The 21,692-nt window shown below is 48.3% G+C and overlaps 2 protein-coding genes across 4 annotated transcripts in view; both read right to left on the bottom strand.

Annotated features, from left to right (window-relative positions):
* ANP32A (acidic nuclear phosphoprotein 32 family member A) overlaps nt 1-21,692 on the bottom strand; it is a 42,162-nt gene that overhangs the window by 10,317 nt on the left and 10,153 nt on the right. The window lies entirely within an intron of this gene.
* Nucleotides 1-21,692, bottom strand: part of LOC129393935 (uncharacterized) — a 32,784-nt gene that overhangs the window by 1,313 nt on the left and 9,779 nt on the right. The window contains exon 1 of one of the 3 annotated variants that reach the window (XR_008621028.2): nt 1-21,692. This exon is cut by the window's right edge and continues 6,455 nt beyond it. The exons of the other annotated variants lie outside the window; for them this stretch is intronic. The gene's annotated coding sequence lies outside the window, so the exon portion shown is untranslated. 3 annotated transcript variants of the gene reach the window in all.

Below are 21,692 nucleotides of genomic sequence, written 5' to 3' on the forward strand. Positions count from 1 at the left end.
CAATGTCAACTGGATTTGTTGCCTCCCTCCCTGGAACTTCCATGCACAGGCCCTGATTTCTCACCAATGGGTCACATGGCACAAGCCTGTCCTTCTCAACAGCAGTCCAGCATTGTTCAAAGGGTTGCTCCTGCCCCTCAGGGCCTTTTCTTCTCTTGGATAAGCAGCCAGGCTTTCTAACCTGTCCCTGTCCAGGGCTGCTCCTGCTCCTTTGAGCAGGCCAACATGCCTAGCTTCTTCTTTCTGGGCCCAGAATGACTAGGTGCCCCTCTTACTCAGGCATCTCTGGGCCAAGTAGAGATATGGGGGAAAGGAGGTGGAAACAGAGTCCACATGAGGCCTGCTATGCCCCTCCTCAGCCCCCTCTTGCCAGTGGGCAGAGCAGGGGAGCACTGGGGTACACATCTGGATCTCAGAGTCCTGCAGGGCCCTGCAACTGCCCTGCCTTCATTCTTCACTGGTGGGTGGAGGCATGCCGCTCCGCCCGGGACAGCAGCAATTTGTGGGTTTCATCTAGCACAGCCCACAGAGCGGGAGAGCCAGGGAGCGCAGCCCTCTCCTGGAGCTAAGGAGCTCTCAGCCTAGGAAATGGTCACCAAAGCCCACCTTCCTGTTGGGTCTGGGAGGGGGAGGCTCAGTCCTTTCCCACCCCCTCAGTCCCTGAGATCCAGATGTCCAGGTCAAGCCACCTTCTCAAGGTCATGGCAAGAGTGCCTGGGAATAAATCCTGTGAGGCCTTCTGCCCTAGGGCAGGAAAGCAGCGTAGAGCCAGGAAGCCAGGCCTTAGGGTACCAGTGCAGATGGAGGGAGAGTAACTGTATTGGGGGAGGGGAGCCATCTCCTTCGTTTGCAGTAAACACTGGAGTCACATGGCCCACAGTCTTCTTTAGTAATTGGTTTCCTTGGAAGGCCTGGGAATTCTTGAAGCTCCACCAAAGCAAGGCAAATATGAGAAGAGATTCCAGTCTACCCTCAAAGACTGCAGACATGCGGTTTTTCTAGACGGGTCAATGGCTTCTCCTTACTGCCGTTGGCCGAGGAGAGGAGGGCCTCAGAGAGCAGTGCTGGGGAGCCCAGGGAATTCGTCCAGGAAGTCGGCCTCCTTCCTGGAGAGGAACAGTGCTGCCTGCCACCCCTGCCCACAGCCCAAGGGGCTGCTGCTGGGGTAGGCTGCCTAGGAATGCTACAGATAGACATAGGTTTCGGAGCCCTGACGAGGCCACTCCCTGGCTCCTACCACAACACCAAAACTGGTGGCTGCTCCTCTGGAGGACAATACTCAAGCAACCACTATTAATGCTTTGATTAAAAATAATCGTCATATCTTTCTCAAGCACTCGCTAGGCACACTCTAGGTGCTTCATACACAGTCCCGTTTAATCCCCATAACCACTCCTTGGGGTGTGTTCTCTCCGTTTTAAAGGCACGTCCGAACTGCTTATCCTAAAATCCCAAAAAGAAGGTCACAGGAGGGTGGGTGTCTACTGCACTCAGGTGGCTAGTGTTAGCCACAAGATGAGGAGGGACCCCTGATGGCTTCTTGGGACTCTCTCCAGACCCCCAAGTCAATTCTACAAGTTCTTGGCTGTGTTGGGGCTCAGAACACAATACCCAAATGTAAGGGGCTTTGGCGTGCTGGGTACTTTGAACTAAAGGAGATTGGAAGGCCTCAGAAGCAAGCTCTGTGAATTTCTCTTGCCCTCCTGTCTCTCACCCTCTCTCCCCAGAAGTCACAGAATCCAGAACTTCTCTTCCCCAAGGCGGGTCACAGAAACTAGAATTCCTCTCTCCCAAAGCAAAGCCGAGAAAGGTTACTCTCTCCTGTCCCTTCTCCCTTGAAGACCCTCATTCCAGAGAGGTCCTGACCCATATCTAGGAGGAAGGAATGCTACACAGAGAGGCCACAAAGAATCTGAACAGACAGGCCTTGCTGGGTTCCCTCTCAGCCTACACCCCTTTGTCCAGTCCCATTTCTTCATGGCTGTCTATTCTTCATCAAACCTAAGTATAAAAATAGGCAGTTTCCCTGGGTCTTTGGTTCTTCTTCTCTGAAGGTTCTCATGTCACTTACAACTTTGATTAAATAAATTTGTTACACTTTTCTTTTGTTAGCCTTTCTTTTGTTATAAGTGTTGGCCATGACTCTTACGACGGGTGAGGAAAGGGATCACACCTTCCCGCCCCTACAGCTGTAACTGTTTCTTTTCAGCTCCTCTTCTAACTGTTCCACCACCCAGGTGGGCACCACCCCTAGAGGTCTCTGCTCTGGTTACACATCCTTAGCAACCAAAGCACAGAGCCTAACCCTGCCCTGGCTCATATGACGCTGCAGGAGGGGGCAAGGATACAGAGAGGGGCCTGGGACCCTGCTCTTCCCCAAATAGCAAGAGGTTGCTTCCACTCCCTTGGGAAATCCCCATCGTTTTAAAGGTGGTGTCTTCAGAATCCCCACTGTTTCTGCATTTCCTCCCTGGTTGGTTTCAGCACCGCGCAGGGTGAGATCACAGAGGGGAAGGAGGGGACAGGGCTTAGACCTGAGGTTGCTGATACCACCAAAAAGCCCAAACCACATGGGGGAAAGACCCACTGCTTCGTCATGAGATGAAGAGGGGTCCCAGTGAGAGCAGCAGGTGAGCTGTGAAGTATCTGAAATGCACCAAACAGGACAAAACAAAAATGTCAGCCCAACAGCTGCCTGTGAAAGACATCCCATCCCCTTCCCTGCCTGCCTCCATGAGGGCCACACTTTCCTAGTGCTCCAGTTTCAAAGCCTAGACCCACCCCTGAACTCTTGCTACAATACCAACCCATTTCCTCTGTACTTGGTTCTAACCCTTCCACGCGAAGAGAACATCCCTTTTCCACCCAGGGTGTGTTCTGCTTTAAAAAGAAAAAAAAAAATCAAGGCCCACTTCCCCTGCCAAGTCCTGGGTGTGAGTGAAGCGCAAAGTTAAAATTAAACTGAAAATTTGTACTTTTGTAGACTTTTTCCCAATTCCACTGACCATTTAAAAATATCCAAATGTGGTTACTCTACCTAGTGGAACTGAAATTACTCTGCTTGTATCAGAAGCTTTTCCAACACCCCAAAGAGAAACCTACACAGGACCCAACGCTTCATTCCTCAAGTGAATACCTAAAAGGAGCCCTCATATTCATAAGAGAGGTCAATGAGGAGGCAATGAAGGTTCCCAAGATGTCAGATTGCTGGGGGTCCTGTACTTCCTGAAAAACTTGTCCCCAAAGCAAAGACCTGTCAGTCATTTTTCACCAATGTGACCTGAAAATTCCATGATAAACACAAATACGTTATTACTCTAAGGAACAATTTGTTGCTTAAAACTGAAATCTTATCTTTACAGATCTCTCAAATTTGGCCTTTCCCCTCTGTTCCCAACGTTGCAGCACTGGTCACTGTCACCTCAAGTCACTTCAAGCCTGCTTTTGCCTCCAGACCAGGTCTCTATGACTGTGAGGATGGAAGTGGTCAAGAGGCAGCCTGGATTACTGGGAACAGGCCTCGACCTAGAGGGCTCCACCGAACTGGCTCCATGATCTCAGCTCTCTCCCCCAGGCCTCAGGCTTCTGCCTCTGTAGAAAGGGGATGATGAGATCTGTTTAACCTATAAAGAGTAAACTCCAGCCTGGAAAACATTCCTGGCTTCTCACTGCCTTGGGAAAAATTCAAGTTCCTACACATGACCTCCAAGGTTCTCCATTCTTGGAGCTCCCTCCTCTTTATCCAACCTCAGCACCCCCAGTCTCTCACTCTTACCCTACAAATCCAGTTCCCCTCCCCAGGAAGCCTTCTCCAACCCAGCTCTGTGCATCCTGGGGCACCAAGGGCAGCTGCTGCATGAATCATTTAATCGTGTATTAAGCATCCGATCCTCCTAGAGGTCAGGGACTGTCCTCCGTAATCAGCCTACCAGGGAGCGGAGACCAGAGCAACTGCTTAACAAATGTCCTGTTTATTGCGCCAGGTATAACATTAGGTGCTGGGAATATAGAGGTGAGTGAAACTGTCATGAAACGTATTCAACAGTATGACGAATTAAATGTTGAATGAACCCTATCTTTTATAAACACCAGTGGTTTTTTGGAGTCTTTCTTGTGCCCACGACAAGCATAAGCCCCTGAGAGGCAGGTCAGCTGTGCACACTCCCCCTGACCTGAATGACCCAGTGCTCTGCATGCAGGTCTCCAGCCCTCTCCACATGGGGCACACCTGCGACACTGTTGGCTGAGGGGACACGGAAGAAACAGTAAGCCAAGGTCGGGGTCCTTGCCAGCAAGAGGTGTGGTGGCCGGCTGGGAGGAGACAGCCACCAGTAAACAACTCCAGTCCAGTGTGCCAGGTAGCAGGACTGGGGCCGGGCCAGGGTGCATTCTTCAAATGCCTCTACCAGATAGAACAGGCATGCTAAAGGCAGATGAGGGGGACCCAGAAGGACCAACAGAGGAGATACACTATATCAAAAGCCAGGACTGGCTTACAGGGCCCAGCATAAAATGAAAAACACGGAGCCCCTTGCTTAAAAATTATTAAGAATTCCAAGACAGTGACAGCAGCGCACTAAACCAAGTGCGTGCTGCACGGGTCACATGCCTGTGAAGCTGGCCCTGATTAAAGTGGACAGTTTGGGCCTGAAACAGAGCCCTTTGAAGGACAGGACCAGAGAGAAGGAAGCTTAGAGTAAGAACTGCTCCTTCTTTTTCTAGTACTTCCTGAGGCAACATGGAAAGGTGGACAGAAGGCAGGCTCTCGAGTCCAAGAGAACTGGCTCAAGTTCAATTTTTCTTCTTTTTAGCCCAGCTTACCTTTCTGAGCTTCCGTTTCCTTTAGTGACTATAATGTCCATCACCTAGGGTTGGATTAAATAAGAATGTACTTGGAGCATCCCCAGCTTGGAAAAAGCCACTTGCCTTCCCCTTTTTCCACGGCTATCTTTACTGTTGTGTACAGTCAAGGCACAAGAATGGAAACGAAGGGCAGGTTAGCAGATTTGAGTCAACTAAGCTGTCTGTACGGCTTCCTTATAGTAAATACGAGGCCTCTTAACCTGTTGGGGAACCAGGAACGGTGTGCTTAAAACCAACCCCTTTGGATTTTTACATCCACACCTTGTTTTGTTTTTCACACTAACCCTGACCACCCTTGATTTTCTTTTCCTTCACGGAGCAAGAATTCAATAAATATTTGTAGCTTTGGTTTCAACCTTGTCAGTCCCTGACCAATTTGGTTTTCAGGTTCCAGTCTTTGCACACAAGAGAAGACTCATATCAAATTGACCCTGTGTTTTTTGGTGCTCGTGGGTTTTAAATAGGTCAGCTTTTAAATGGGCCATCCCCTGTTGCAGATCCCATTTCAGCTAGAAGGCCAAACTGTCTGAGACACCAAGGTTTTAGACTGGGGTGATAGATGCTTGTGATTTTGTTGTTTTAACCATAAAATCGATGGTTTTGCTGAACAGCCAGTGTGGCAAAACCTGCAGAAATCAGTCAGGTTCCATGTTGGGGAAAAGTGAAAGCTCTGGCAGAAAAGTTGGACATTTTGAAAGCTAGAAGGGCCTTAGGGATCTCCTAGGCCAGTGGCTTTCTACATTTTACACCGTGGCTCAGTACACACGTTTTTATGTGTGTATAGGCATACACAACTGAAAACAAAACTTAACACCTGCAATTACTTTCTTATGTTACTTAGAACAAAATATGTGTAACGTGACCTACAGTCTGCAAAACTCTGGTGTAGGTCAGTTCTCTTTTTTCAGAGGAAGAAGCAAGGTCCAAAGTTGGGGCCAGAGTCACTGTGAGCTGGGCGATTCGTTTCCCTGCAGCACACACCACCACCAGGCATCAGAACTCACATCCCCAGTGGAAGACCATGGAATTAACAGATCACTCGTGTAGCTTTCAGGTTTCTGCTAACAGGAGGCTATTCTGCAGCCTCAACAGTAGTAGACCCAGATCTCCACACCTCTAGAAGATCTTTTAAAACCTTAACTAGGGGCAGAGTCCCCTATTACTTTAAAACAAACAAAAAATCTCCCCAAGAAAAAAGCATCCAAGTCTCTGATTTTTTTTTGTTGTTTGTTTCCTACAATAGAGCTCTGAAGGCAGGCGGGGAGCACATGGCCCGGGGAAGTCGGTGACGCCATCCTTATTATTTTAGGGAGCCAAGGAACACAAGCTGAGGCGCGCTGCAGCGGTAATTAAGCTGTCTGCCAGGGCCCCGGCTCATAGGCTAAGCCGCCGGCGCGGGGAGGGCCCGCATTAACATAAACCCTGTGACTTGCTCCTGCACCGCCTGGAACCGGCTTCCTCTGTCTCCTCCCGCGGGTGTGAGAGGGACTTGGGTTTCTGCTTCACCAAAGCAGAGGAGCTGGTTCCACCGCAGATGTTCCTCCAGCCAGAAACACAGACTCAGGGCAGTACTCCGCAGGCTGGCGTGGCTGCAGGACCTGAGTTTTGGGCTTGCCAAATGGGCCTGTTTAGCTGGTGAATCCTAGCTGGGCCCCTCCCTGATATTGTTCCTTTGCTTCCTCCCCCTTAAACCTCCTTCCTACCTTCCAGCTGGTATAGACTCCACATCAAGGACCTGTCAGTTCTACCTCCCGCAGGAAGCCTTCCCTGACTGACCAGCCTCTAGCCCAGGCCTGTCTGGTTTAAGAGCATGTATAGCTCTTTAAAGTGTTCACAGAGGAGCAGGAACTATTTTGGGGTCTGAAGAAAGGAAGGAGGGGTTTTGGGTCTAGCTTTGCTGGGGGATGGGAGCTGCAGTGTGGAAAAGGGGAGATGAAGGTTTTAGAACTGGCAGGGTACACGACCCAGTGAAAATCTTACAGACTCGACTCTTTTTATTTTGAGACAGTTTCATTCTTGTCACCTAAGCTGGAGTGCAGTGGCGTGATCTCGGCTCACTGCAACCTCTGCCACCCAGATTCAAGCGATTCTCTTGCCTCAGCTTCTCAAGTAGCTGGAATTACAGGCGCCCACCACCACGTCTGGCTGATTTTGTATTTTCAGGAGAGACAGGGTTTCACCATGTTGGTCAGGCTGGTCTTCAACTCCTGACCTCATGTGATCCACCTGCCTCTGCCTCCCAAAGTGCTGGGATTACAGGCGCCCACCATCACACCTGGCTAATTTTGTATGTTCAGTAGAGACGGGGTTTCACCATGTTGGCCAGGCTGGTCTTGAACTCCTGACCTCATGTGATCCACCTGTCTCCACCTCCCAAAGTGTTGGGATTACAGGCATGAGCCACCGCACCCAGCCGCAGACTCGACTCTTCTAAATGGTTGTTCCCCTCCTACCTTCAGTGGATGCTGGAAGACTGAAGAGGTAGGTGCTGGAGGACTGAAGAGGTAGGCACTGGAAGCAGAGTCCCAGCAGGTGGTGTGTGAACAGTAACCAGGGAAGAGAAGGAAAGGGGGCCAAGATGCACCAAGGTGTAGTGCACAGAATGCTTGTCAGGAACTCTGATGACCTGGGCTTTGGTCCGCCTTGCCGCTAACTTGCTGTGTGCCCTTTGGGAAGTCACTACCACTCTCTGGGCTTCTCCTAGTCCTCTAGTCCATACACTGGACAATAGAGCCTGAGTGCAGAAATAAGGTCCCTCTAGTTTCAAAATTCTCTCGGTACATACACTTTGAGCCTGAGTGCCCACCCCACATTCAAACTCAGTCACTGTTCCGGAAAGAACGTGGCCAATTTCATGGGTCAAGGGGCTCAGGATTCATCACTGAGGGATGCCAGGAAGGAAATCTGGGACATGGGGCAGTTACCCTGGGTAATAAGTGAAATGGGAAACTCAATCATCTAATCTCTTAAAACATATCAGCACCCCCAAAATAAGTACAACTATATCAATTTGTAAAATTAATTACAACAAGTTTTTAAAAACCACACATCAGGATATAAAAACACCCCCCAGAGGCTCCGGGTGCTGGGTTCTGAATGTGGGAGTCCAGCATTGTCCCATCTGATGTCTATCCTCTTACAGGTCATTGAGTGGCCTCCAAGATGCCTGGGGTGGGAGGAGAGGAGAGACCAGGATCACCAATCACTACTCAGATCCATGAGCTGACAATTCGGTGATTCAAAACACAAACTACAGCCGTTCTCGGTGATCTTATTACAGAACCACAGCACTGCACCCATGCAACAGAAAAGCCACAGAGAATGAAGACCAAGGCCTAGAGAGCAAAGAGGGTAAATCCTGCTCAATCTTCCTAAAACGCTGCTTTGATCACATCACATCATGTCTCATTACTCCCCTGTCCAAAAGCTTTTAATGGCCACAGGGATCAAGTGCAAATCCAGAGTACGATTCCCAGGCCCCCACCCATCAGTGCTCCCTGGCAAAACCCCTGTGCTTCCTCCCATCTCAGCCCTCTGCTAGCCTCCCTGATGTGCAGCAAAAATAATGACATCACTTGGTGTTGCATGTTACAGTTTACAAAGTGCTTCTCCCCTCATAGACAATGGAAATTTTACCCCTTCTGGCCCTCCCAGGCAACCTGCCCCTGTCCACCAGGGCCCTGAATGCTGCTGAAGGCCAGTCATTCTTCTTCCTATCTCTCCCCCAACACAGCCTTGCTAAGGTCTGAGGTCTCAGTGTCACCCTGGTGCCCTCCCCAGAGGGGCTGGCTTTCAGTAAATGCTTGCTGAATGGCCAAACAGGCTAGGGGAGGGGTGGGGTGTGGGTGGGGAATGGCTCTGGAGAATCATCTAGATTACAGAAGGCTAACCCTTTATTCACTTTCTGAGGCAAAGCTCCCCACTAAAACCACTCTTAGAAAAATCAACTGTCCCAGCTGACAGATACGGTTAATTCTGGCTGCTGAAATCAGATTGGGAGATTGAAGCCCAGCTTGGCTGGGACCGCTTGTGGACTGCGGGAGCTGTCTGCTTAGGAAATCCCATTGGAGTATTCAGGGAGCAGCCCAGGGTTTCTGCCTTGGAGTCCGGGATGGACCCCGAGTGGAGGAACTGTCAGCAAAATAGAAGTTAATTCATTTCTTCAGTGTTACTATTCAGAGACCCAGGAGCTGGCAATTCAAAGTTTCTGCCTATTCCAGCCCCCAGCATAACCCATCTAAGAAAACATGCCAATCAGACTCAGAGGCCAGGATGCATCCCACAGCCGTGGTGTAAGCGTCTGCCCCATTTTCAGATAGCTTTTAAAAAATGCTTCAAAGAACTAAAGGACCCCATCAATGCCACTTTTGGGGAACCACTGTATCTAATCCAACTTCCCTATCAATTGACGAAGCTGGGTGGAAACTAACTCTGTGACTCACCCAAGGCTACACAGTTACCCCACTGTAGAATCGAACCTTAGGCCATTCTCTCAAGACTCCAAACTTAGGGCCCACACCCTCAAAGTCACAGGACTCTCCATCCTCCTTGAAGCAAGAGGAAAGAAAGGTGGAAAATAAAATTAGCTGTTAGGAAGAGCCCAGACCTGAGCTCAGCCCCTGCTCTCCCCACCACCACCTTCCACACATCCAGGCAGAGCTGCAAGTGGAGAAGAGGCAGGGAAAGCTAAATGGCCTCACAGAAGAAACCTCGACCTTGGCCTCCTTCCCTGCCACCTCTATGCAAAATGACAGCAGCATCAGCAATGACAGAAGCAGAGCAAACGCCGCCTCGGCACTGAAGCCCTGTTGTCCAACCACTAATGGGAAATCGCTGATTTGGGCAGAAATGGGAACCAATCATGCAGAAGAACCTAAGGCTGGGGCTGAAAGTTTTTTCTATCCAAGGCCACAAAACAAATTAGCCAGGGGCTACACATAAGAAGCAATTTAACATTAGTTATTTCTCCCTTAGACAAGTGTGAAATGTGCAGCTTCCTTAAATCTGTGAATTACACATGTATGGCAAAAAATATTAGTGATGCAAGAAATGCTAGCAGTATATGTTAACTCCATATTTCTAATTGGAAGGAGGATTAATAAAAGAAATGGAATGAGGGAAAGCAAGGAAACTATGGGGAACTGAGGGGCTGCTGGAAGGAAGGGGAGAGGGAGAGACAGACACAGACAGAGAAAGACACGACAAGGGAAGAAAGGAGTTGGAGGCTTGGCAGGTATTGCTGAACTTCCAGAGTTCCATCCTCTTCATCTGGGTTTGGTGGTAGAACTTTACCTACACTTGTTGTTTTTTAAAAAGAGTGCAGGTTGAGTTCATTGTTGTTCACAAGTCTATGGCTGCTTTAATCTCAAAATGCTAAAAAACAAAAACAAACCCCAAACCAAAAAACTATGAAGAGAGTCAGGGAGGGTCCACATTACTCGAGACAATGTAAAAAGGAACTTAATGATTTTAGTCTTCATCAGAGGCTCATGAAGGAGGCTTCTACCATGGCAGCCAACACAGATGAGCCATCGAAGGCTGTGCTGATAGGAACACGTGGGATGGACCAGGGCTCCTTGGTCAGGGTCCTAAAACACTCTGCACTGACAGGACTAGACCTGAAATTCCAAAATTTAAAGAACAAATTTGAGGAAGGCAACCAGGGTAGGAAGGCATCTGAAAACTGGGATACTAGAAGAACAATTGAAGGAACTAGTGATGTTTAGGCTTGAGGGTAGGGGAGACCATGATTACTATCTCTCTCCACTTATTTGAAGGAATGTCATGTATGTTTATTGTGTTTTCCAGTGGTTCAAGAACTAAGATCAGAGTGCAGGAATCATAACGAGACAGCTTTCTCCCCAGTGTACTTTGTAAGAAGGCCTCTAGATCATTATGGCTGTCTCACAAAATAATGGGCTGCTCTGAAAACTTGGGAGCTTCCTGTCCCTGTATGAATCACAAGGCTGTAAGTGACCGTGGGCAAAGAGCTTCATACATAAAGAGTGCTGGATGCTTATTAGATGAATTAATAATATTGTATGATAAAGCCCTGCAAAGAGAGCTCTGAGTCTTTTCCCCTCTTAAAATGCTATGATTTGATTCTTTCTTCTTAAGCATTACTTGCTTTAGGATGCAGGCCCGATACAATCATTCAACAGTCCGTACAGAGTATTTACTACATGCCATGCCAGGTACTATGCTAGGTGTTAAAGATACCGTGGTAAACAAAACTAGGTGCCTGTCTCACAGATCTACATTCTAGCAGGGGAGCCAAAGAATAAACCAATAAATGTATACACATGTCTATAATGTGTATGAATGCTGCAAAGAAAAAAAAAAAGGACAGAAAGGCACCAGGCGCGGTGGCTCACGCCTGTAATCCCAGCACTTTGGGAGGCCGAGGCTGGCGGATCATGAGGTCAGGAGATCAAGACCATTCTGGCTAACATGGTGAAACCCCGACTCTACTAAAAATACAAAAAATTAGCCAGGTGTGGTGGCGGGCACCTGTAGTCCCAGCTACTCCGGAGGCTGAGGCAGGAGAATGGCGTGAACCAGGGAGGCGGAGCTTGCAGTGAGCCGAGATCCCGCCACTGCGCTCCAGCCTGGGCGACACAGCGAGACTCCGTCTCAAAAAAAAAAAAAAAAGAAAAGAAAAGAAAAGAAAAGGACAGAAAAGCAATAGTGACAAGGGACACTACTTTAGAGAGGGTAACCAGGAAGGCCTATCCAAAGTGAGCTTTCAGCAGAGACGTAAGGCCAAGTCAACAACTAGGAAGGGCCTTCCAGACAGAAAGAAGGAACAGCCAGGGCAAAGATCCTGAGTGGGTGGCATGCTTGGCCTTATTGGGGAACAGCTAGGAAGCCAGGTGGGTATGAGAGAATTTGTGGAAGGGAAGGAAAGGAGGTGGCAGCATGAGATTGGGGTGGAGAGAAGGCTGCTGTAGGTTACACACCTTTACCCACAGGGGACATTCCACATGCAACTGGTGGTAGGATAGTGGGTTTCACAGGCAATGCAAGAAGAATTGCTTAGACCACAGGAAAGTAGTTAAGACCTGAGATCTGGCCATAAGCCTAAGAGTTACCTTGCTCTGCCTTAAAGGAAGAAGAAGAAGAAAAAAAAAAAAAAAAAAAGCAAAGGAAAAAAGTGAAGGAGAAGAAGCTTTAATCAGGACTGTGCTTGCCCCATGTTTCCAGGTAGAAATGGGCCTAATCTACACCCTGGACATCTCCTATGGGAGAATGTTTTGATTATGGGGGTTTGGACACATGAGAAGTAGTCGGAAAATCTGGTTTGGTTTCAGGCTTTACTGCTTACAAACTGTGTGGCTTTGGACAAGACTTCACTGAGACTCAGTTTCTTCACCTGTAAAATGGGACGAGTCCCTACCAATCCCACCTGTCTCCATGGGACCCAATGAGATCATGGGTAAGCCAGGCTGTCCTAGAGGTTACTATGATTAATTTTATAAGCATGTTTCTTACCCAAGACTTTGCACCCCAGAAAGCAGAGGTGAGGTATTATGCAACTGATTCCCCCACACTGCCTTGCACTTAGCTTTCAATAAATGTTTGCAGAACTGAAAAGCATTAAAAATAACCCGGAAAATGTTCTGCCATTTGTTTCCTTCCTATTAAACTGTAGCACTTTGCCAGAATGCTCCAGAACAGTCTCTCTTCACTGTAATCCTTCACTTTGGAGGAAGAACCAACTGAGTCACACCAGAGGTGTGTGCTCAGAGGATAAACTCTGAGGAATGGGGACAGGAACAAGGCCTGACTCCTCTGGGGAAGGCTCCTCGCTCTCTGTGCCCCCAACCTTTCTCAAACATCCTGAGAGGGCCAGGCCAGGCCACCAACAGAAGGGACTGCAGATTACCCTAGCACAAGGTCAGGATCTCCTGGAAAAGTCCATGAAAGCCTGAGAAATACAATATTCACAACATTCCACTTCAGACTAAGGAGTCTCAATCTGGTCCAACTGCCTCACCATACGGATAGGGAGGCTAACACACAGGTCAGTGGACTCGCTGGTTCAAGGTCACCTCTTTTTTTTTTCCTTTTCAATTTTTTGACTAACACATTCATTCTCATGGTTTTAAAACCAAAATATATAAGACATACAGTTAACTCTCCCTCCTATCTTATCCTCTGTCTGCCCAGTCAACTATACCACCTGCTAAGCATCTCTCTAGAACGTTCACACACATACAAGCAAATTCAGAATCTTATTTCTTCTCTCTTTTATTAAAAACCTAGCATATTATACTAATCATTGCCTTGCCTTTTTTTCATGGAGTTTGTGTAATAGAGTACATAAAAACCCTCTTCGTTTCTTCTTTGCAACTACATAGTGTGTCATCATTTTTCTTAACCAGTCTCTTATTGATGAGTATCTGGGTTGCTTCCAATCTTTTGCGTAATAAATAATTTTGCAATATCAATAAGCTTGGGCATGTCAGTTTGCATTCACCTAGCTTACGGATAAGAGCTGGAATCAGATCCCATTTCTGACCTACAGGGTGGCAGTCATACAGCCTCAGAGTCCTATTATCTTATTTATTTATTTGAGACGGAATTTTGTTCTTGTCGCCCAGGCTGGAGGCCAGTGATGCCATCTCGGCTCAGCGCAACTTCCACCTCCAAGGTTCAAGTGATTCTCCTGCCTCAGCCTCCCAAGTAGCTGGGATTACAGGTATGTGCCATCATGCCCGGCTAATTTTTTATATTTTTGGTAGAGACGGGGTTTCACCATGTTGGTCAGGCTGGTCTCGAACTCCTGACCTCAGGTGATCCACCGACCTTGGCCTCCCAAAGTGCTGGGATTACAGACGTGAGCCATTGTGCCCAGCCCAGAGTCCTACTATCTAATGTCTAAGTTACTTAACCTCCATTCATTCAATACACGCTCCTCAGAACTACTAAATCCCAGGCACTACACCAGGTGCTAAGGGTACAATGATAAAGGTGTCTTTGACTTCTGCTCCCAAAGTGTCCAGCCTGGAAGGGACAAACAGAAGGGAACATTCCAACACACAAGGGCCGATCAGTGTGCCCTGGAAGCCATCTGATCTTTGTAGGCCAATCTCTGTCAGGAAATGGGTGGCCATACCTACACCTCAGGGATGTTTTAAAAGGTCAAAAAGATAATGTTTGCCAAGTACCTAGCAAGCAAGGACCACACAAAGCTCATGGCAGATACTCAATAAGGGGTAAGCCTCCTCTTGTCCCAGAATGGGTCTTAGTGATGGCAGCAGCAAGGTGTTCCAGGCAAAGGCACTGCATTGCCATGCCTGTTCCACAATGAGCAATTCTCTTTTCTTAGAGGAGTCTGGAATACACTGCTACTTATTTTTTAAAGCAGCACCTAAGCCCCTAATTATGTCTTAGCCTACTTTTATTGGAAAGCCATTTGCCTTTCTCCCGCATTCCAGACCCTCTTCAATATCTCTGAGGCACCTGGGTATGCTTCTCACCTGCGTGCACAAGCCCTGGTGTTTGATGGAGTGTCAGAGCCACAGAGGAAACCCACACACATTTCTTAAGACCCTGGCACAGAAAGGCACAGGCAGGCACATGGAAAGTCGCTTTTACTAGGATATCCCTGAAAGTATTAAATAATAAATAGAAAAAAGATAGGACAAAAATCATTAAATCTCACACATATTGTTTGGTTTTATGTGCTCTATTTCACAATCAAACTTTTTTTTTTTTTTTTTTTTTTGAGACGGAGTCTTGCTCTGTTGCCAGGCTGGAGTGCAGTGGCACAACCTCGGCTCACTACAACCTCCGCCTCCCAGGTTCAAGGGATTCTCCTGCCTCAGCCTCCTGAGTAGCTGGGATTACAGGCGTGCACCACCAAGCCCAGTTAATTTTTGTATTTTTAGTAGACATGGGGTTTCACCGTGTTGGCCAGGATGGTCTTGATCTCCTGACCTCATGATCCACCCACCTCGGCCTCCCAAAGTCCTGGGATTACAGGCGTGAGCCACTGCGCCCGGCCCACAATAAAACATTTTTAAAAATCAGAACTTTTGGCATAATCTATTTCGCTTTCCCAGGAAAAGAAATGTAGCAGATTTTATAACAGAGAAGAGAAAGTAAAGTCAAGTCAAGAGTCTAAGGTATTTCCATATTATCATCAAAGTTGCCGGGAGAAGGTTGGGGGTCAAAGCTAAGATTCCAGGTTGGATGACCTGGTTTGTATCCAAGCACAGCTCCTCAGTACTACCTGACCTTAGGTTGGTTACTTAACCTTTCTGAGCCTTGGTTCCCTCATTGGCAGAGTGAGCATAATTCCATTCATCCAGCAGCATTTCTGTATAGATTAAAGAATAAATATGGTGCCTGGCACATTGGCATGAACAAACAGTTAAAAACAAACAAAACACATTTTTAAAAAGATATTACTTTTTCTATTTAGTACAAAAATGAAAATCTAGTGTCTTCCCTTGTTTTCTGAGTCTCGCTCTGTGGCCAGGCTGGAGTGTAGTGGCACAATCTCGGTTCACTGCAACCTCTGATTCTCCTGCCTCAGCCTCCTGAGTAGCTGGGATTACAGGCGCCCACCACCACGCCCAATTAATTGTTGTATTTTTGTAGAGATGGGGTTTCACCATGTTGGCCAGGATGGTCTTGATCTCCTGGCCTCGTGATCCACCTGCCTCGACCTCCCAACGTGCTGAGATTGTAGGTGTGAGCCGCTGCACGCGGCTGTGTCTTCCTTTGAGAAGCTTCAAGAAAAACAGTGGGCATGAAATTATCCAGCCCTCATAATACTGGGAAACTATTTTCCTAACAGGCTAATTAATAAAGTCTTACTTCAGCCAGAAGCTCCTTTCAAATTGATGTAGGATTCCTGCTTTTAGATGAAATTATTGGCCAATTATAGCTCAGTCTGGTCCTTGGGAGAGGTGGGGTCTGCTGCTGTATTTGTGACCTCTGATTTAACTGTGGGCTTCTCTCTCCCTAAAATAAACCCTGGGGGCCCTGTGAGTCCTGCCTCACCATCTCTGGTCAGAGGCATCAGTAGGGTCTCTCCAGCCCCCATTCAAAAGCATCTAACCCCCTAAACCAGGTCCAGATGGAATCCAGAAAGTACAAATGGGGGTCCTCCAAGAAACACTGCTATTTCAGAAACACCAATGGAAATTCCACTCTGACAGTGACAGCAGCTGGTGGTACAAACCGCCTAGGCAGGAAAAACACCAGCTCCAGGCAGTCAGCCGTTGCCTTACCTGGAGAGTTGATCAACCGTCACAAATGTGTTTAAAATTTCTACCCCCTCCCCACACCCAGCCATGAGAAAATAAATTTATTATTGTTAATAAATGCAATTTGGAAGTCTAAATCTTTCAAAGGGCTGAGTCTTGAAGATAGTAAAACACATTCTGGGATGAAAAGGCAGAGGGCTAGAGCCCAAGGCTGGTGTGAGCAGAGCAGTGGCCGGCTATTATACTTGTCCTTCTTGGGTTTAATTTCATCTTTCCCATGAATCGCCCCATGAATTCACACCTTAAGCTCACTGGGCCTTAGCTTGTTTATTGGGAAGAGGACTTCTAGAGGTACTTCTAGATCAGGTATCCTAAGTTCCAGCTCATGGGGTCAGAAGTCCAGTGTAAGGCACTTGAGTGCTCAAATGCCACCTCCTCAGAGAGGCCTTCCTGGACCACCCATCTCCTTTAACACAGCCTTATGGGTCTTCATGGCACTCATCACACCAGCAGCCATGCCTTTGCTTGAAGGCTTACTACTGACTGTCTCCCTCAGCGGAACAGAAGCCCCACAAGAGCAGCATAGGTGATGTGTCTGTCTAGTTCCTAGAACAGAACCCAGTACAGAGTCAGCATTCATCAATGTGTGTGGAATGAATGAATGAATGATTAGCCAAGCCAAGGGTCAACCAGAAAGACAGGGATTCCAATCTTACACCTTCATTTGCTATCTGGGCACCTCTGGGTAAGCCACATAACCCCTCCACAGTATTGTGTATTTGCAGAAACCACCCCCATAACTCTGGTTAACATCAGACAGTAGTGGCCAAGTGCTGCTCACCATCAGGGACATTTGTGGCAGTAATAAGCCTCCTGGGGCTAATAAGCCATTGGTCGATACAAGTCTGGTTTCTGGTACGGTGGGTGCCTCTCAGACCAAGATCCACATCTTGCTGGAGTCTATGGCCACTGGTCAATCTCAGAGGCACATTCTCACTCCCATATCCAACCCTGCCACTCCTGATGATGAACACCGGCTGCTGAAACTGAAGGAAGACTCCTGAGTGCCTACACATGCCAACTGCCTGCCCTGAATGAAGTACCCTTCTGGCTTTAAGAGGGCAGTCAGCATTCCATTTCCGCTCCCACTACTCCCACCCCAAAGAGCAACCCTGGAGGGCTCTCCTCTAGGAGAAGCTTTCCCAGACTCACAGACCACACCTAAATGCAAAGACACACCAGTACTTTTAACCAAGACACAGAAAGGCATGTCTGCAACAGAGCCATAAACTAGACAAGGGCTAAAAAGAACACAACTGCTCATTATGGCTTCAGGCCAACCTCTGCAGATAGGCTTCATCAGGCCTACCAGAGACAGCTGAAAGCTTCACAAAGTACAGGCCTGCCCAGTCTTCAGAGGCCACAACCAGGGTAAACCCAAATCTTCATGGGAAAAGGAAGACGTGCAGAAGTGGAAGGAATGCCTGGGTGGCTGTGAAGGCCAGTTTCTGGCCCTCCATATGGAACAGCCCCCTGTGCCAGAACAGACAGGCTACTCCCACTGGCAGCCAGGCAAGAGGCTGGAGAACCACATCTGCCATCGTCACAGAGCTCTTCTATGTCCCCAGCTGCAGGAGAGTCACACTGGGCTCTGTACACCCTCAATGCTGCCCTCTGGCAGGGGGTATGGACATATAAAGGAGCACTGACCAGACAGAGAGAAAGCCACAGATGCACACCTAAGTGAGTGCTATTGGACTTGGCTGAGAGGCGAACGCTGCTGCGTGCCCTGGAAGTCCCCAGGACTTTTACCTTTATGTCACCTAGGTGGACACAATTTGCTCCCTTTCTTCCAGTGAGTTGAGGAGGGCTTCCCAGAAAAGGGGACCTCTCAGGAGCTGTATGAATGAAAGATAAAGGACTGGGAGAGGCTGGCCCAGACTTCTGCAGCCAGAAGGGGAGTTTAAAGGCAAGAAGGCTAGGGTCACAGAACAACTGCTACAGAAAAGGTGAGCCAGGGCGAAAGCCCCCACCCCAGAAGAGGCCCAGGGGCAGGGGATGCCTGCAGCTTGGCTGGTATTCCTCCGCCCCACCTCCACAAAAAACTGGGGGGAGTCTCTCCTTTGCCCAGAGCCTCCCTGCCCCTCCCCTCCGCTTCACAGCTCCAGGCGAGGCCTCCTCCTGGGGCAGGCCGAGACAGCTCTTCTCAGACTTGCTCCCACCCCAGCAAGCACCTTCTGGAGAGGGGCTGACTCCACCCCACCCCCACCGCTGACCAAACAGCTCATTCAAGCCCTGACGGGTAGAATCTAACCTTCAGGGTCCGTCTACAACACATACCTGGCATAAATGATATTTCTTTCCGTGCTAACAACAAGCTCTGGGAAGCAGGTTATTCACCATTTCACAGATGTGGCAACTGAGGCTCAGTGAGGTGACCTGCCAACATCCTCAGGCTCAGCAGTTCTCAAGCACTACTGCCCACTGTACCTGATTGCCTGGGTCTGCGCCTGGGCCCCCGCCCTTTTACAAAAGGTCCACGGCCTCTCAAGAGCTGGACATGAAGGATGGGCCGAGTCCAGTCTTGATCAGTAATGCCCACTTGACACTCCCAGGAGCAGCATCCTGAGATACACGTAAATGAAAAATTCCAAGTGTGATGAGCAGAACGTGGTTGTGTGAACAATCCCATGGTGGTGGGGATGTCGGGGGCAGGTCAAGGAGCGGATCCCTGAACCCCAGCAGATTAAATCCTGCATCCTTCTTTCCTATTTCCTGGTTTCTCTGCTCCATTTTCCTCTAGTTTCCACTTAGTTACTTCTTCCTACCTGCTGTGAAGCTCTGCACCCTGCTCCATGGGGTGGTTCCCAACTGTGCTTTAGAGTCCCCTTTAGAGCTTTCTAAAAATACACGGACTGGGGCACCACCCTCAGAGACTGATTCAGTTCAGGCAGAGCCTGGGTATTGCTTCAGATGCTCCCCTGGCAGTTCTGATCCACAGCTGGGGTTGAAATCGGCTTTACTAACCACACACCTTCTTCCCTGCAGTGTATGTGCTATGCTCCATCACCCCAGCTCCACCACAGGAGCCAGGCACCACCATCCACTATAACCACTCTCTTCTCTCCTACCCAGCCCAGGATGCAAGGACTGGATTCAAGAAATTAAATTTGCTACAAAAATACTTACATAGCATTTATACAACTCCTTGTCTCATTCCCGATGCTGGTCACACAGGCCATATCAGTGGACTCCCCTCACCCGTCCATTCAGTTACACCACTTAGGCCTGCCCATGAAGCCAATGGCTAAGGTGACAGTTGGTTACATAGAGTGAAGATGAGTCCCTCCTCCAGATGCATGGTCCCTGAAGAAATCTGAAAGTAATTCCTCTAAATTGAGAATGACAGGCCCTTGCCTCCACCCTATCACCCCCTGCACACGCACATGCATACACACATAGTTCTCACGAATTCTACAGGAGGCAGCAGAATCCAGAAACCCAGCACTGGGCACTGCTGGCTGCAGAGTCCCAGCACAACTTTGCTGAAATCTCTCAGCAAACACACTCTGCGGGCCTCTCTCTTTCAAGCTTCACTGTGCACCTCTGTCTCTGCCCTTCCAGCCCACACATCCTGCCTCTTACTTGTTCCCCACTCCAAGATAACTAGGAGAAAGCCACCTTCCCACCCACCCTGAGTCTATAGCTGATGGAATCCTTATCGTAGCTACTTCCTGGCCTCTCAGGACATGGGCAGAGAGAACCCGGGGGTTTACCTCTGTGGGACCCCAGGGGTGACTGGAGGGGACTTTGGTGGATCTGTCCACACAGCCTAAACAAAGAGCACCAAGCTGACACACGGCAGTGGAGCCTTGATTCACCAAGGATCTCAGGCAAGCTAGCTTATTGTATTAAAGGGAGACTGTGAATGTCCCCTACCCCTACTCATCACACACTAGAGCTGGAGAGATCTTAACAAGCAGTGTCTAGGAAGGTATGAGCATTTCTTTTACAGAGTGAACTTTAGTAACTGAATTTAATATAAAACGAGCAATTAATTAGAACAGTAGTCTCTTATGTGGACTGCCCAAGACAATCCACTGGGATGCAAGAATTTCAGGACTTTTTAGATTTTTAAATGTATCCTTTTTAATTTATATTTTTGGCGTTACATTTTATAATGTCCATATTTATAGGTAGTGTGTGTGAATAATCCGTAACTGCAAGGTAGACATACTGGGGCTCAGGTTCAAATTGTTTACTGATAAGGGATGTGATAATGAGAAAAACGTGATGACCAGCGACCTAAGAAGTGTGCATCACCCACCCAGAGCAACTCCATCAGAAACTCACACCAGCGGGCGTGGGGGTGCGGGTGTGAAGGTGTGCGCTTCGTTTCAGTGGCTTCGTGCTTGATGTACCAACCGGTAGGTGATGAAAGTGACAAGAAGGTGTAAGTACCACAGATCCTTCACTCCATCAGTACTTCTAGAATGCTTACCATGTGCCAGGCACAGTGTGCAGCTCTGAAGACCACAATGATGAGCAAAAGCAAGTCCCTCAAATCGTGCAGTGCACCCATTAGGCAAGGGGACAGAGATGCTAATTAAACACTCATAATCTGGAATATGTAGTTACAAACTGAAGCACTCTGAGGGAAAAGTTCTGTAAGAGTTTTCTGGCAAAAGAACTAGATCTAAACCTGATGGAGGAGGCTGGAGATGGTAAAGATGACTAGATGCTAACTGGATACAGTGGCAATCTCAGTGTGGTACAGGTTTGCAGGAATGAGAGGCAGCCAGGGAGGCCCAGAGAGAGTGGGGCAAGGGAACAGATGACGGGAAGTGGCCAGACCATGCAGCACCTGGTTGGTCTTATTAAAGATTTGGGACTTTATCCTAGGAACAATGGTGAATTTTAAGTATGGGGTGACATTACATGTGTGTTTTGATAAGATCATTCTAGTTGAAGGTCACAGCATGGCTTCAAGAAGACTAGACTATGATACAGGGAGATCAGTGGCAAGCAACAGAGCATGTTTTAAACAGACAAGACTTGTGATGATGATGGATGGAAAGAGGATCATGAGTGTGTGTGTGTGGGCAGTGGTGGGCAAGGGACAGAGGACATGGGTTCCCTTTGGACTTAAGAGTAGGGCACTTTTGGAGCACCCAGGTGGAGACATCAGGTGGGTCTCGAGCTTACTCAAGCAGTAAACTTCAAACCTCAGAGAGCAGCACGCAGTACCTGCAGCTGTCAGTGAGGAAGGACAAATTTCCAACTGGAGAGAATACAGGATAAGAATGCCCAGCACCCAAGTTTGACTAAGTCAATACTTCATGGCTAAACAGGAGAGCAACAGGACACCAGAAACTGAGGAGTGACTAGAGCCGTAGAAGATATACCAGAGAAAGGGAGAGCATCTATCATAAAGTCAAGAATGCTGAATCCCAGCCGGGCGCAGTGGCTCATGCCTGTAATCCCAGCACTTTGGGAGGCCGAGGCAGGCAGATCACTTGAGGTCAGGAGTTCGAGACCAGCCTAGCCAACATGGTGAAACCCCTTCTCTACTAAAAATAAAAAAGTTATCCGGGCGTGGTGGTGGGCACC

The sequence above is a fragment of the Pan paniscus genome, chromosome 16 (assembly GCF_029289425.2).
Source record: "Pan paniscus chromosome 16, NHGRI_mPanPan1-v2.0_pri, whole genome shotgun sequence".
Classification (NCBI taxonomy): domain Eukaryota; kingdom Metazoa; phylum Chordata; class Mammalia; order Primates; family Hominidae; genus Pan; species Pan paniscus.